Raw genomic sequence first — 17,099 nt, 5'->3', positions numbered from 1 at the left:
CTTGAAATTCTGGCCACAGTCAGCCATCACCTATACTACTATTATTTAATATTCCTTTAAATTGACTCATAGTTTTATATAATTTTATTTAAATACTTAAATATATGTTCCTTTATGTCTGTGTGTGTGTGTGTGGGGGGGTGTATTTAGGAGATGCTTGCTCTTCCATAAATGAAAGGGTCAGTATTTGCTTACAATAAATTCACCTTAAAAGCACATACGCAGGTACCCTCACCCTGCAGGGTTCCAGTGCATTTGACTTAGTGACCATAGTGAGACTAAACAACAACAGACCCCAAGTACAGAGCTCAGCTTCCAGTTACCAGAGTGTCCTCTTTGTGCCCTGAGCACAGGAAGCACAAACTCGGCCACCAGCCCCCACTCACCAGACCCTGCTTAGCCAACAGACGTGCGGCAAGAGTGGCTGGTCACACCAATTATTTCAGTCTGCTGGTGACTGGTCACCATGTGTCTGTTATTCAATTCACACTCAGCAAAATGGGCTGGTGCTGTCTCCTGTTGTCCCAGTGATAAAGTGACCTGGCAGAATACGAGGATAACTAGAATGTGGAGTTGGCCATGAAGACAAGGGGACCATACAGAAGTGTCCAGTGATAACAGCGAAACTCAATTGAAACCACACGCTGTGAGGGACTCACAGCGGGAGCAGCCGAGGAAGGAGATGCTGCCGCCACCACAATGCAAGGGCCGGGCATCTGCAGCCAGAGGAACCTAAGGAGGTGACCTCTGCCCAGCTGAGGAAAGCATGGGAACAAGGAGAGAGAAGATGTCAGAGGCAGGACGCTGGCCAAATGCCACAGCCAGGAATCCTCGGGGCCACTGCACAGCCTTGGGGTGCAGATTTGGCTTCAGAAAAGAGGGTGGCAGTCTGCCCATGCAGCCTGGTGCACAGGACAGAGCCACTTCACCCAGGCAGAAGCTAAATGGGAAGAAGCAAATGTCACTGTAGCCACTTTGACAAGTTTTACACAACGAAACGCAGCACAAATTCCCCACTTACTCACTTTTAATTATAACGTACTAAGTGAATATTAGTTCTGCTTTTTTTAAAATCCTATGGTCACAGAATAATCACCTCTGTCTCCACTGACAACTCGGATCGCATGGTTGTGTCTGGCACGTTTTAGGTCCCACACTCCTGTGCAAAGCTAGGACCACCTGTAACTCACACAGAGCGATGCTGTTGCCTGCCCAGGCTTGGCTACTGGGCTGCTCATCCTCCACTAAAAGGTGAGATTAAAATGGCTAGAAAGCTATGGGAAACCCAGCAGAAGCAAGGGCCACGCCCCCTTGGCCTGGTCAGAAAGCTGATGGAGGATGGGGGGAATGGGGTGGCCCTTGCTTCTGGATCAGGAGTCACTTCCTCTGGACACAACTTGGCACAGTCTGAGCTCAGTGTCAGCCCAGCCCACCCCCTGGATGTGTCTCCTCCACCCAGGACACCTCGGCCTCTGTGGGTCCCCTCCTGCAGACCACCCCACCCCAACACTCCAGGCACAGGATTCTCACCCTCTGCAGAGCCTCCTGGGACCGGCAGCCCTGCTCAGGCCGCTGTGTCCACTCCCAGGACGCAAATGAGAAGATGGCAACACTTCTGCCCCTCAGAAAAAGATGAGTCTATTGACTCAGGCACAACAAGTCGCCTCCTGCTGATGCTGTTCAGCTGTCCCACTAAGTTCCCAAATCTGCAATGACCACAATGTGAGTGGCACTGCTTAGAGAGCTGTGGGCAGTGCTGCTGGCAGTAGCCAAGCCTGGGCAGGCAACAGCATCGCTCTGTGTGAGTTACAGGTGGTCCTAGCTTTGCACAGGAGTGTGGGACCTAAAACGTGCCAGACACAACCAGCCTAGGCAATCTTATTCTGCCGCAGTCTGGCTGGGCACAAATGCCACAGTCTGGCTGGGCACACGATCACGAGCCACCACACAGCTTGTAGATTCAAACAGCAACTCTTTATTCCCGAACTCACACCAGCCGTCTACAATCACGTTCTGGGGAAATCCACGTTCTCTGCCCAAATCCACCTTCTCTCCCAAATTCACCTCCACTGGGCTTCTATCTCCAAAATATACTGTCTGAATCCCATGAGAACTCAAGGGGAACTCAGGCAGCAGGATACGCCCTATTCCCAGCAGGAATAATCTTAAACCTTAAACCTGGAACCTAAACTGGGAACGCCCTAAACAAGATTATCTTAAAACCGGGAACACCCTAATCTGCCTTGGTCCTTGAGCAAGGTCACTTACATTCAATGTCACTGCAACATGTCAGCAACATGGGGTACGCTGGCAAGGAAATTGTCATACCTACTTGGCTAATGGCTCCCAGCATCTCCCCCCTTCTGATTAATTAAACAACAAGCAATGTGGCTTAAGGACCGTGCCTGGTAGGTTGTCCAATTCAACATATGGTTCTTACCCGTCATGGGAAAAACTGACCTTTAGGCGTCAGCCTCCTGTCTTAGGTTGATACCACTGCAATTGAATCATACCCGTCACTGACTACCGGTCCAGCATACAGCCATACTTGTGGATAGGTCTATGCACCAGTGGGGGGGGTGAGGTTCTTTGCCTCACCTCTGTTGGCCCCCAAATTTGGCCTTGGTGCCAGTGGGGGAGTGAGGTTAATGTGGCTTATGGACCGTGCCTGGTAGGTTGTCCAATTCAACATATGGTTCTTACCCGTCATCGGAAAACTGACCTTTAGGCGTCAGCCTCCTGTCTTAGGTTGATACCACTGCAATTGGATCATACCCGTCACTGACTACCGGTCCAGCATAAGCCATTGGCCCCCAAATTTTAGACCATCACTAGCAGAAGGGAGGAGGATACAGAAATGCCACGACACCAAGCCAATTGACGGCTCCTTGGGAAAAATTGCATCACTGGTGACACCATCAGCAAAGATATGTCAGCACTACCACAATTAACATGGGGTGCGCTGGCAAGGAAATAAAAATTGCATCACTGGTTAATCACTGTCGCAGATGTAAGAATGGCCAAGCTGGAGTTCTGGATATCAGCTGTTATGGATTTGAGTCAAATCATCTTCTTTTCGATCTGTAGAAACTGTTTTAGTTAATCTCTCTGGAATCCAAATGGGCTGCTGTTCTCCCTGTGGAAAAACACAAACAAAACCCCGACTCCAGACAATCACTGGGTCAGGACCTTTCCATTGTCCTGTTAGAATATCTTTCCAAAGTACCTTAGGCTTATGTACATTTTTTGGATACATATGTCTTTCCGCAGCACTAAGTCCTTATGAATCCAAATTTAAAAAGTTTAGTGTAAAAAGCGTTATTTTAAGTTTATCTTTGGGGGATATATACCCCCTTCCAATTTCCTCTTTTTGCTTTAATAAGTATGTCTGTATCTAATAGTTGTCTTAGCTTTTTGCATTTTCTATCTGTAATACCTTACTTGATATTTTCAACCATTTTTTATCTTATTTCTATCTTCTAGTTTTTTTTTTTTCCTAAGGTTTGTATATTTACCCTTAGTTGCTTATTTTCCTCCTAGTTTTTTTTTTTCTTCCTATTTTGTGGGTTTAAAACTTTTGTCTTCCTACATTTTTTTATCTTTCTACATCTTTTCTATCTTTTTTTGTTTTTAACTTTCTATACTTCTGTCTTTAAAGTTTTTCACTTTAAATTTTTAATCTTCTTTATCTAAATATCTTTTCTTATTATCTTCCCATTTTTTTAAAGTAATGCCTTTAAGATTAACTAGGCTTCGAATGATGCAATAAAGCAATCTTTTTTCTGCCATGAAGGTATCTCGACCACCTTCAATTTAACCTTTTAAAGCCTTTTAATTATCATCTATACTGTACTTTTAAATGTACTTTTTCACCACCTACAGCTTCACTCTTTTAAACAAGGCTTAGATTCTGTTTAAATCGCTTTAATGTTAGTTTACATGGCTGCCCTTCAACCAAAGGCTTTTTTTTTTTAACTCCATTGAGAAGCTTTTTCTCAATCTGCCATGTACAAATACCTTTTTCTTCTTTCTTCCTTTCTCAAGCTTTTAAAGTAAGTCTAGTTTCCTCAAAATCTTTTTAAATGGCATTTTACAACTTTTTACTTTACCACACAGAGATTATCTCATCTAGAAACATTTCTTTTTCCTTTAACCTTTTATATTAAAATATATTTCCACATCTTGAATCTTTTTCTATCTCTTTTTTAACCGTTAACCCTTTTTATAAATTCACATTTTGAAACAACTCTTATAAAATTTCTGATTTAGACAAATTACTCCACTTTAATAAGATGAAAGACTTTCATGTTTTTTATGATACTATAATACTATAATTGAAACCCAACTGAAATTTTTTTTACTCTTTGTATATAAATTACACATGATAGAATCTTAACACTTAGTAACCTTGTTTTAGCAAAGACACAGACACAAAGCAATATTAAACCTTTTTCCATTTACCAATTTATGAAAACACACATAATGTTTAAATATATTACCTTATGGAACTTAATAAGTAAGAGTACTTGATTTTATATTTACTGGTTGATATTTTAACACTTTAGCTTTGTAAATTAATCAGATGTCTGTAAAAACCAAGATCTTAGACAAATGTAGTAAACAGAACTAGCCATCTCTTTCTTGTTGAAGAAAAATCCTTCTACAGGATACCATGATGGTCTCATTAATATACTTAATAACTCATCTTTAAAAAGCCATTTGCTACATTTTTGTATTTTATCAACATATGCCTTAACTGTTCTTGGTCTTACTGGGGTGCCTCCTTTCTCTAACAATTTCTCTTCCTTGGAAGCGAACAACTTCAAACCTTGAGTCAACCATTTTCCCCAGTTTGCCTGAGAAAGTTCTAGGAACAGGCAACTTGAAATAAAAACAAAATAAATCAAAACAATAACACATTGTTTTTTGAAATGTTCACCCATTCTTTCTCTCTTCCTCAAGGGTGAGAAATTTCACTTACCTCTAAGATTCAGAAGTTCCCCGCACGGGACGCCAAAATGCCGCAGTCTGGCTGGGCACAAATGCCACAGTCTGGCTGGGCACACGATCACGAGCCACCACACAGCTTGTAGATTCAAACAGCAACTCTTTATTCCCGAACTCACACCAGCCGTCTACAATCACGTTCTGGGGAAATCCACGTTCTCTGCCCAAATCCACCTTCTCTCCCAAATTCACCTCCACTGGGCTTCTATCTCCAAAATATACTGTCTGAATCCCATGAGAACTCAAGGGGAACTCAGGCAGCAGGATACACCCTATTCCCAGCAGGAATAATCTTAAACCTTAAACCTGGAACCTAAACTGGGAACGCCCTAAACAAGATTATCTTAAAACCGGGAACACCCTAATCTGCCTTGGTCCTTGAGCAAGGTCACTTACATTCAATGTCACTGCAACATGTCAGCAACATGGGGTACGCTGGCAAGGAAATTGTCATACCTACTTGGCTAATGGCTCCCAGCATCATTCAGCAGTCCTGAGTGTGTTGAAGCTGCCTTAGGCTGGGAGGCTCCTCGGTGGGATCAGAACCTGGTCCTGCCACAGCCAGGCTGATGGCCCTGAGTGGCTCCATCTACTGACACATCTCAGGTGTGAAATGAAATTTCAATTAAAATAATCAATGAAGTTTCTAAGCTAGAAGCTCACCCTCATCAACCAAAACGCAGACACTCCAGACCTTACAGAGAAAGGAGAGAGTGACATTCTGGAAAGGTGAGCTGAGCACAGTAGGGAGCCTTGTGGGTGGGGAAGGGCAAAGGCAGGGCATGGGGCATGGGGGAGGGGTCTGTGGGTGGGTCCCTCCTGGTCTTCCATCCATGGGACTGAATTGTGCACTGATTTGGGAACTGGGGACACTGCTCTGTCTGGAGGGCAGTTCCACCCTCCCCCTAGACAAACCTCAGGCCACAGGCCCCCCCTTCTCTTGCCTGGGAAGACATCTGGGCATGCACAGTGGCCACTGAACTAGCCACAGGAGAAGAGGCCCATGGGAGCCCTGGGGAGGCGCCCGGGCTGTCCTCTGCCTCATTGGCAATTTTGCGGGGAGCAGGGGAGATGTGACATTTCCTCAGGAGCTCGAGGCAGCTACAAACACAGCACCACGACCTCATAGCACAATCATTATTTTTTCCTCATATTCATCTGCAAAGAAAATTACCCAGGCCATTTTATCAGGCGGCATTTTAAATGAGCTGGGTATTCACATGGAGGGCATGGGGGTGGCAGCTGTACCCAGGACACTCGGGGCAAACTGAGAGGTTCTTTCCTCTTTGCAGGGAGGAGGGGGGAGAGAGACCCACAAAGAGGCCATTTGCCCTCGTGAGGCAAGAAGAAGAGACAAGGGACCCGTGCTCCCTGCCTGGGCTCCTGTGTTTGAACAGCGGCTGTGAAAAGAATGTGCTGTGCTGGGCCTTGGTCCCAGGAGAAGGGTGGGACCCCCTGGCTAGAGGCCCAGCTGGCCAGCGCCGTGTCCAGGGCTCTCTCCTGCAGCAGTCGCAAGCAGCCTCCACGGCCCAGGATGGAGACAGCTGCAGGTTGAGGGTCCAACGGGACCCTGGCCTTGTCAGAAACAAGACGGACCCACAGAAGACCCCAGGAATAGACGCATCAAAACGGGACTCAGGCAGGAGGAGAAAGAAGTATTTTCATTTTCCTCTTTATGAAAGTCTCCCTTTAACAGACTTCACAATGAGAAAAAAAATATTTTGAAAACAAATTATTTGCCTGCCTCAATCTCCTCATGACTTGAGTAGAGAAGAGAAAAGAGGCTCCACTCTGCACTCGGCAAGGAGCGGTGGTCAGGGAGAAGGGAACGAGTGGGGGACCAGAAGCCCTGGACTTGGTGTCTGTCCCTGCGACCTCTGACCTGCCTCTGAGATGCTTCTCCGAGCCCCAAGCTCTGGAGGTGGGCACCGAGGCACCACAGGGCTGTCGCGTGAACTGATTGGGAAAAATCCACAGGAAGGACTCACAGTGACAGATGCAGTCCACAACCCCACACCTAGGGACGAGGCCCAAGACACCCACTAACCCAGGGGACTCAGAGCCCCCTACAGGACAGGAACCACCAGCTAAGCCACCTAGAGCTTCAGGAGGAAGTCACCCTGAGTGACTCCCACTGGGCATCCTGAAAACCCCAGAGGACGTCCAGAAACAGTCATGCATCACTGGAAAGGGGGCTGAAGTGTCCAGGGGACTCACTGAACTGGCAGATGGACAAGAAGGGTTGGTGAGGCATGTGAGTGCATAACCACGCCTGGTAACACATCAGCCTGCGGCAAAACACACCTGCAGTTGGACTAGGAAGAGCCTAGGATAAGAATTGCTACCAATCAGAGGTGGGTGACAACTGGGATTTTTTTAAGACTTTAAGTAATACAAGAGTCACAAATGGAAGGAGCAGGCCCACCCCTGGAGCAGAGAAGAGTCCCCAGGGGCAAGGGCACCCTCCCTGCCCAGGCTGAGGCCCAGGCCTCACGGGAAGTGTGGCTGGGCCCTCGGGATACTGCAGAAGGTGGCCAGGGCTGGTCCCTGGACAGTGGCACCTGGGAGACTTTGCGTGCTGCTGGGAGCCGTGTGGAGAGAGTGCAGGAAATGGGGGAAGCCCCTGCCCTCCAGGCCATGCCCTGTCCCCCAGCGGCCTCTGCTGGAGGATCCCAGACCACCCACCACCCCTGCAGAGGGCCTGCCCAGGGCACCTGGAGTCCAGGAAGCTGTCCCCAGACCTGCCTGTCACAGCCCAGGAGGCTTCCTGGTGCCCTTCACGGTGCTCGTTTTCTCTCTTGCTCGTGTCCCAACTCCGTGAGTGTCGAGCAACTAGCGTATTTGAAAGGGTTTGCTCAATGGTCACAAGGTTTACTTTTAGCAGAATGTGAATTTTCATAGGATAAAATGAAAATGTGACATAGGACAAAATGAAACGTGCTTAACCCCACACGGTCAGCTAGCGACTAATCAAGACATAAGATCCCCCACCCCAGCCAAGTGGCCTCCATCAGACCCACATTTCTCCTGGGTCCTTCAGACCAAGGCAACGGGGGGGGGGGGGGGGGGGGGGGGGGGGGGGGAGTGAGGGGTGGAGATTCCTGGAGGGCCGAGAGAGGCTGTGCCTGTTCCTGTAGAGCAGAGGCAGCCGAGGCTCTCCTGGGGAGGTGGCCCTCTCCCCTGCTGTTGTCCTGTGGGCACAACTGCCTCCTAGTCATGAGGCCCTGGAGTAACAGCTTCTCAGGGAGCCGCTGGATCACAGGCAGGACCTGAGGGGGCTGGATCCTGGGACCGCGGAGAGCAGGCAGCCGCTCCCTGAGAACCCTGAGCTTCCTCAACAGCAGAGCTGGGCTGACGGCCACCCGTGGCTGTCCCCACACTCTGCCTGTTAGCACACAAGCATGATCCATCTCCAGGGTGACAGACAACACATCACAACAGCCACAGAGTCAGCTCTGTGAAATGACACGTCCCAAAACTGTAGCTGAGGTCAAGTGATTGACACTGAGAAACCTTCCTGGGGCCAAGCATTCCCTAGTCCTGAAGGCCACTTTCCAGGGGCCTCTGATGGCAATAAACGCAGCTGAGTACTAATCTCCGAGTACTTCTAATCCACGGTGCAGCAAAGAACCCTCAGGTGATTTCCTCACAGGGTGACCCGAGAAGCCAGCCCAGGGGCTCCGGGCTGAAAGTGACCCCTGGACCTCTCCATCTCAGCAGTGACCGCCCCTTCCAGGTGGGAGCCATTATATCCTGCCTGGACCTTTGCCAACCTACCAACCCTCTGCCACACAGTGGCTGGCCATCTCACACCCACTGCTCGGCGTAAACCAGGGCCTGCCACTCCAGTGCCAAAGCCCTCCAGTGACCCTGAAGCCCACATGGATGTCTCAGTTATACCATGCTAAAACATTTTGTTTTTCATTTTGGCTTTGATATGGTTTGCTTAAGGTAGGTTCTTTTGGCATTTTCAACTAAAGGACTCAGGACTAAAAGACTAAATTTGGTGTACCTTCCAAGAACATTTCTATCAGGTAAGGAGGGGGAAAGCTGTCCCCAGTGCCTCAAATACAACCTCACTGTTTCCAGTGGAAACAAAACCCCATTGGCAGTGCTGATCCCAGTTTACAGGGCATGAGACTTCTGAGTTTTGTTTCTTTGTTACACTGTGAGGATTTTGTTTTTGCTATTTTGTTTGTTTGTTCTTGAAATCATCACTAAGCAGCAATTTCATGATAAAACCAGAAACTGTTAGCTTTGTGTATGTGTGTGTGCGCGTGCGCATGTCTTGAAGGGGGCAAAGTGTCCTTAAAGTCCCTTTATTTTGTGAATGCCATAATCCCTGGCCTTTCAAACATTTGCTAGTGATTCTCCATGTGCCCAAGTGGGTGGGGTAACATCCACATTTCTACAGCATCTGGGACCATGAGGGAGCAGCAGAAAACAAACCACAGTGAAACCACAGCGACCAGCTGAGCAAGAAAGATGCAGAACTGGAGAAAGAAAGCTACCCCGAGAGACTCAGAGCTGCCCTGGTGTTGGGGTGGCTCTGGGAGCCCAGGGGAGGGGCGTTGGGGACAGTGTCCAGAGCACTGCCCTGAGGCCAGGCCCAGCAGTGCCCGCCGCTGCAGCAGAAGAGACTCCCGGGCTCTGCGTGGGCCTGCACTGACCACCTTGCACCTACCCAGCGTCCGCTGTTCTGGCTTCGCCCAGCACGCTGTTCAGTTAGTTGGTGACGTTGGTTAGCTGTAAACATCTGCGGCTTCACTGTGCTGATAGTGTGCTCTTCTTTACCTGCCGAGTCCTACTGTGTGCACTTCTTGGAAAGGGCCCTGGCACATCTTCTCTGAACCTGTGGATGCATTTTACTGAGACAGCAGGTCCTGGCAGGTGTCATTAAGTTTGGGATCTCAAAAGGATCAGCTGGAGGACAGCGGGCCTCACATCCAATGACAGGTGTCCTTTTAAGACAGAAGGGAGGGACATGTGGAGAAGACCGGCTGGGGAGATGCAGCCAGACGCCAAAGGCCCCTGGAGCCCCGGAGCTGGAGGAGGCAGTGCGGATCCCCCTGGGAGACACACGGCCTGCCAAGTCTGGAGCCTGGGCCTCGCTGTGCATGAAGCTGCCCTGTTGTGGTCCCTGCCAGGCGCCACAGCCCTGGAAGACCCACACACTGCACCAGGAGCGCAAGCCCACCCGCTCACTGTGAGCTGCCTCACCTGACCGAAGGGCACCTGGGGCTCAGCAGAGCTGCCCCCCAACATGGTCCCCACTGTCCAGCAGGCCTGGGGCAGTGGGAAGGGCATCCTGGGCTTTGCCTTCAGCGACCACCCAGCCTCTTAGATAAGAGCACTTTTCCTTTTTCCTTGGATAGGAAATGGGGGGGACTGTCCGTCAAGCTGTCTCTTCTAGACAGAGAAGAACCTATGTGACCTGGTCACACCCCTGACTGTACCTTAGAAGCACTCGCAGATCTTTAAAAGGATCAAAAGTGATCCACCCTCCCCTCACCTACTCCCTGCTCTGCTACCAAGATCCCCACTCAATCACATTGGGGCAGGTCTAAGGATTGGTGTTTTTTATTTTTATTTTAATTTTTATTAATTCTCCAGATGCTTCTAAGGTTCAGTAAGGTTGTGAGCTTCCTTCTCTCTGGGATCCATAAACTGAGCATAAAAGTGAATAAAATGACTGAAGCCCCATATCCTGTCAGGGTGCCCTGCAGAAAGCAGGCATCAGCAAACCCGAGCAGGCAGGCTCTCCTCTCAGGAAACCTGGCCCTCCAGCCTGCAGTGGGATGGTGAACTCCCCATCCCTGAGGACTTCCTTCCTAGGTGGCTCTCCAATGTTTTGACTGATAACAACCAAAGACTTCTGACCAACTCACTCAGAAACCGGCAGAACAGTGGCTCAAAATGAAGTCTCTGCTTCTCTGACACAGACTGTGGTCCCTCCACCCCATTCGTTCATGAGCAAACCCTCACCCCACTGCTGAGCGCACAAAGTTTGCTGAGAAAGAAAGAAGTGTTTTACAGAGAGAAGAGAGGATCTTCTACACAGAACCTTGGGGCAGCTCTAGGGGGCCAGCCATCTGCAAGTGTGACGGTCTGAACACACCTATACGAAGAGCATTAATTAAAGAATGTGTGCATATTACAGAAGAGGAGAAATCATGCCATCGGAGAGTAGCTGGAACTCATTGTCTCAGAGACTTTGCTAACTCCCCTGACAGCTGGGGTGGACATCACCTGTCTTCTTTCCTTGAAAGCAGCAACTTCTCAATCCCTAGGGTACATAAATGAGAGAACTCACTATGCAAGTAGAAGAGAGAATAAAATCCTGCAGGGAAAATTATTCCAAGGATATCAGAAGTGCCCTCTCAGAAACAGGTGCAAGCCAAGTAAGTGTGATTTTCATTTTTTATAATTATGCACAAATAATCTTTAATTGACAATTCTTATAGCCACACCTATGGTGTAAGAGACTGTGTGCTTGAAAAAGAATCACATGAACAGGAAAAAGCCCTGGGAATATACGCTTTCAAGTTTCCTGTGTATAACATAACTCAAATATAAGCTTTGATTAATTAAAGATGCACTTTTTAAACCTTAGGGCAATGATTAAAACTTAAAAAGAACTCTAAGTAATGAGCCAATCATGAAGATAAAATGGAATCACAAAAACACCTAGTCCAAAATCAGGCAGAAGAAGGAGGGGCAAAAAATACAGAACAGATGGGGCATGAAGAAACCCCTGAGCAAAATGTTGGCTCTTAATGTAAATCTATGGATAATCACATTAAATATAAATGGCCTAAACACAATGTTTAAAAGACAAAGACCATCAGACTGAAAGAACAAGTGAATGGGTTTCCGTTGGGACTGTGTGCTTTCTGAAAAGGTCAATGCTAAACACTAAAACAAAAAAATGGAACATAAATGCTACTTGAAAGAAAGCTGAGACAGCCACATTAATATCTGAAATGGACTTCAGAGCATGGAATATGTCCAAGAATAAAGAGAGGCATTACGTTATACTAATGGATGTGATTCAACCAAAGGACATAATAATGCAGAGGGTACAGTGCTTCGAAATAATCAAAGCAAAAGTTGGCAGAATAAAATTTAAATAGACAAAGCCAAACTCAGTGATATAAGCATTCTCAGTAACTAAGAGAACAAACATACCAATTGGAATATATAGAATCCTTTTGACCTTGAGTTAGGCAAAGACTGCTTAGATGTGACACCAAAAACACAATCATTAAGAGAAAAGATAAATCAACTAGATTCATTAAAATTTAAAATCTCTGCTCCACCAAAGATGCAATGGGAGAAAATGTCGGTAAAACAAAATCTAATAAAGACCTTGCAGACATAATACACAAAATACCCTCAAAGGTCAATAATAAGAAAATAAACAACCAATAAAATATGGGCACAATGTTTGAAAAACACATTTCGCCAATAATAAGAATAGCAATTAAACACAAATAAGAATATTCACCACTGTCAGGAGTGAAGTTAAAAATCTCAACAAAATACCTGCTGCCAATCTACCAAAATCAAACAAACAATAATATCAAATAATATCAAGTGCTGATGAAGATACAAAAGAGCTGTGACATTTATCCATAGCCTAGAAAGAATGAAAAACGTCCAAACCACATTTTAAAATGAGTTTGCAGTGGAATCACCAAGCTGCCTAGAAATTCCAAGAGAAATGAAAACACATTGATATTAAAAAGGTGTTTGTGAATGTTCACAACATGTTCACTGCACCACCCCTTTTTTGGCTTGAAGGAAAAGGCCAAAATCCCGGGGCAAAACAGATGGGGGGTTGCTGGAGGCTGGGGTGGAGGAGGGAGGTGACTACCCAGGAACAGAGGAGCTTCTGAGGCTGATGGAAATGCATTATATCTCCATTGTGCCACATTTATACTCTGTACAATGCACAAGGATGGTACATTTGTCAAAACTCACTTGAAAGGGTGAATTTCACCCTATGCAGTCTACACCTTAATAAATCCAGCTTTTAAAAAAAGTAGATGATTATAAAAATGTCTGTCAATCAGCCATTCCTTTATTCCATTAATTCAGTAATATTCCCCTTTACTCCAATTAATACAGCAAGGACTCATTTTTATTAACCTTGCTCTTCAGGCCTGCAGATGTGTGCAACATCTAATATCCAGAGGCTTTCTTTTCCACTTACGCTGTTGTCGGTGCTAACTAGAGAGTTTAGGCTCTTCCCTGCCTGACTCTGGCCATTCTCGTGATCAAGTGTACAGTGGGTCATGAGGACCAGGCAGGTGAGTGGGGGAAGAGAAGCATGCATAAGCACCTTCAGAGAAGGACATGCCTGCTCACATGGGTGCAAAGGAGCCACATGGGAACTTGTGCCTGGGGATAGCAGGGTATGTGCTCTTTCAAGGGAAGCTGGAATTGCTGATTATTTTTTCAGGATCAAGAAGATCATTTATGTGACCACCCTGGCAGAAGCCAAGAGAGTATCTAATAGCATTTTTGCATGCAACTTCTAGTGAACTAAGAATCCGATGCGGTCGACTCCCGCCTGGCCTTACCTTTGCCCAGCAGCGCGCTCAACACCAGGCTCAGCGCCCCTCACAGCGGCGCCGCCGGCCCAGGGGCCTCGCCCTTGGAGCGCATCCTGCTCCCGGCCGCTCTCGCCGTCCGCTGCCAGCCCGGGGCGCAGCGCCCGCCCGCGGCCCCCGCCTGCTGCTCCATGCCCCGGGCCATCCCGGCAGCCGCGGTGTCCCTTCGGCTGCTTCTCGGCGTTCACGCCGCGGCGCTCCGGCTTCCGCGGCTGCTGGCGCTCTGGCCGGGACAACTTTTCCCCAGCAGCCGCCGCAGCCGCCACCGCTGCCGAGCGGTCCTGCCCCCCGGTCCCGCCCACCACCGCCCCCGCCACCCCGCCCAGGCCCCGCCCACCAGGCCCCCACCCCACCCCGCCCACCACCCGTGATGAATGGAGGGGGCGGGGAGCGGGGACTAGGAGTGCGCCTGCGGGTGGGGAGGACCTTGGAGGAGGGGAAAACGAGAGGAGATGAGGACAGGGGCGACGCAAGCACCGCGAAACCCGGTGTTCGCAGCCGCTTGCCTTCGTGCAGTGTCATGCCCAGGCACCCTGCACGCAGGATGGAGCTGGACCCTCCGGTCGCCGCCTCCTGTGCTCACTGCGGGGCCCGGTGGTCGTCACACCCCAACGTCATCTTCAAGCCATTCCTCACTTTAGCTCTGAGATCTGGAGCCATCTGGATTTAAAAGTCAGGTGCGGCTGCCGAGGAGGATCTCCCAGAAGCATTATTTAGTGGGGAAAGCACGTGCAGGAACTCGGATGGTTGCAGATGCGCATAGGTGTAGCATGGTGCGTGGCGAACACAAGGCACCAGCAGTTTCAGGAAGGGGACTGGGTTCGCACGTCGCGCCGCACGTGTTTTTTATTAATTGTTGGGGGGGGGGGGGAACACAACAAAACCCAGCTCGCTGCTGCCACACACTCGTGCCCCAGGCTTGTCCGGCAAGAGCAGTTTCTCTGCGGATACAGATCTGGGAAGGGCTGTCCTCGCCACCGCTTCCTGACCTGTTCTCTGTCCTCTCAGGTTTTCCCAGCGCTCCCCTCGCGGGCGTCGCAGGACCCTGGAGCAGTCTCTGCTGCTTTGTGGACTCTGAGGCTTCCCCCTCCACCAGGTGCAAGCAACGAGAGGGCGGGACCCCGGCTCCCTCTGGTGTCTGGGGGCCTAAGGCGATGGGTTCTGAGACTGGAAACCTGGCCCAGTCCTGCATCAGCTACGGCACCCCGGTCCTGGTGGTCCCCACCTACCCTGGGCTCCTGGCTCTCACCCTAGGTGAGCTCAGACCAACCTCAGAAGGAAGGACGACTGGGTTATGTTTCGCCTGCCCTCGAGGAAAGAATTTTGAGATGAAAGAAAAGAAGTCCTTGGTTGATAAAGGAGAAACGTCCCTCAACTCAGCTTCAAGGGAATATGAGTCTCATACAAGGAGAAATCAGGGATGGAACCAGGTCTTTGGAGCACCCCTAGCTCTGGAGCCTCTCCCTGCTGGGGGCGGGGGTGGGGCTGGAGATTCTATGGCCCAGGCTGCAGCATATGATGCTTCATTGTTTCTCCTTTAGCTTGGGGAGCCGGCCAAGCCCAAAAGGTCTTATAGGCCTGGGGAGTAGAGACTTAATTTTTTTAAGTGGATTATGCTGGTAATCGCCCATCAGGGCCTAGCTAGTGGGGAGCAGTCGTGGAGTAGAGGTAGGGCTCCTAAAAAGAAAGGCACATTATTTTCCTCCTCCTCCTCCTCTTCTTCTTCTTCTTCTTCTTCTTCTTCTTCTTCTTCTTCTTCTTCTTCCTTCTTCCTTCTTTCTTCTTCTTCAGCCTGGAAGTCATTGGAGAATAAATATTTTTCAATTAAATGTTCCTAGCCTCCCGCCATCAGGGAGAAATTCAACATCTCCCATTATTTCTGACGGAGGGATTGGAATCTGCTTCATCCTCTCTCCCTCCTATCCTATAATAGGAACAAAAAATAAAAGCCCTGGATTGGGGCCTCCCCTGCCCTGCTCTCCCTTGCAGACCAACAGCTGCCCCTCCCCTGCACTGCGACTTTCCTTTTGGCACAGAACATTGCTCTTCTTGTGCAAAGCCAGATGTGGTCCCTGGATTAAGGACTCCACCCTGCAAATAAACAAAACAAGAGGAAATTGAACCCACCACAACACAATACATAGCCACTCAAAATGAAGGGGAAATTTTTTTTAAAAAAGGGAAGATGACCTTCAGTCTGGTAAGCCCACCTGACTGTGTGGCCATTCTGCTTTGTAACAAAGCCCTGCACACTGGGCCAAGGCCTCCCAGCATCCCAGAGGTTGTCTTTCTCATCCCTGCAGAAGTAGACCTAGGAAACAGGGAGCTCCCCCTATGCAAGTCTAACTGTGGGATCTCATTTAATTTATCTTCTAAAAATCAATCAAACAAAATACAGATCCAACAAATCTGAGGGATGACGTGGTCATCATTTATGTTGGTTAGGTAATCCACAGGAATGGAGGTGTGAACCTAGAGGTTCATGGGCTAATAGAGTTTCCTGTGTTTATTTTTTTTAAGTAGTGTATTATTTAACCTCAAAATCATTTATTCCTTAACTTAAATTACTTCCAGATGCTTTTATGAATTTCATAAGGAACATCAGAGAGCACTAATCTCCTCAAAGGCTATTGCAAAGCTCCCCGCAGGCTGTGGGCACATGGAGACAATTAGCATGATTTATAAGAGAGGAGAGTTATTGGAAAAAGGAAACCTGTTGCTTCCACATATGCTGGGTTCCTTCCTAAGTCAAAGAGGCAATTTCAGATCTTTTGTTTGTTTGTGCTTAAATTCCAAATTGCTAATATTGCATAAAATGAAAGACAGAACTTGCTAATTTGGCTCAGGATTTCCTTACACATAATAAGACCTATACATAATAAATTACTGAACACATGGAAATGAGGGCTATATGTTGGCCTCATAAAACAGCTTTGGTCATCCTACAAATTCAACAGCAAGGTCTGACTCTGCTGCGTCCTACTAGAGGTAAAAGCAAAGAATGGAACACAAAAGGAAGTTTTAAGTTCTTGGGCTGGCGTTGGTCTCAACACTGTATCATTTCTCCTGGTAGCAGCTTTAGTGGGGAACATTAGTTTTGCCCTTTGACAGTTCATTCATTCATTCAACAAGCATTTGTCATTTTCTTACCCATTTGTCAGCCAAGATTCCAGCTTGAACAAAAACACAGGCCCTGCATTTATAGATCCTGCATTCTGGTCGAGGAGATAGACTCTCAAGAAATGTATAAGTCAATTCATCCCCAAAGACAATGATGTGTGTTCTGAATAACGTGGATCAGGCCTTATGGAGTCCCACTCACCTCCCAGGGCCCCACCCCTCAGCACTACAGCCAGGTTGAGTCCCTACACTCCTCATACCTGCAGTGGGGGTTAAACTGGTTTGGAGGAGACGACCATATTCAACCCACAGAGTTTGCTTGCTTCATCTTGGGAAGGGTGTGCTGACGCCATTTGG

At 48.2% G+C, this 17,099-nt stretch overlaps 1 protein-coding gene across 3 annotated transcripts in view; it reads right to left on the bottom strand.

Annotated features, from left to right (window-relative positions):
* The window catches only part of LOC124093459 (transmembrane protein 132B), a 73,306-nt gene extending 59,416 nt beyond the window's left edge, over positions 1 to 13,890 (bottom strand). For 2 of the 3 annotated variants that reach the window (XM_058579724.1, XM_058579725.1), the window contains exon 1: positions 13,593 to 13,702. The gene's annotated coding sequence lies outside the window, so the exon portion shown is untranslated. Of the gene's footprint in view, positions 1 to 13,592 lie in introns of all 3 variants that reach the window. The other variant, XM_058579726.1, reaches the window with a different exon arrangement.
* Between the last annotated feature and the right edge of the window lie 3,209 nt (positions 13,891 to 17,099).

Source organism: Marmota monax, unplaced genomic scaffold (assembly GCF_021218885.2).
Source record: "Marmota monax isolate L192 unplaced genomic scaffold, Marmota_monax_Labrador192_F-V1.1 WCK01_AAM20220418_F8-fsc00546, whole genome shotgun sequence".
NCBI lineage: Eukaryota > Metazoa > Chordata > Mammalia > Rodentia > Sciuridae > Marmota > Marmota monax.
The sequence above is the reverse complement of the archived record's forward strand: the minus strand, read 5'-3'. Positions and strand labels throughout refer to the sequence as shown.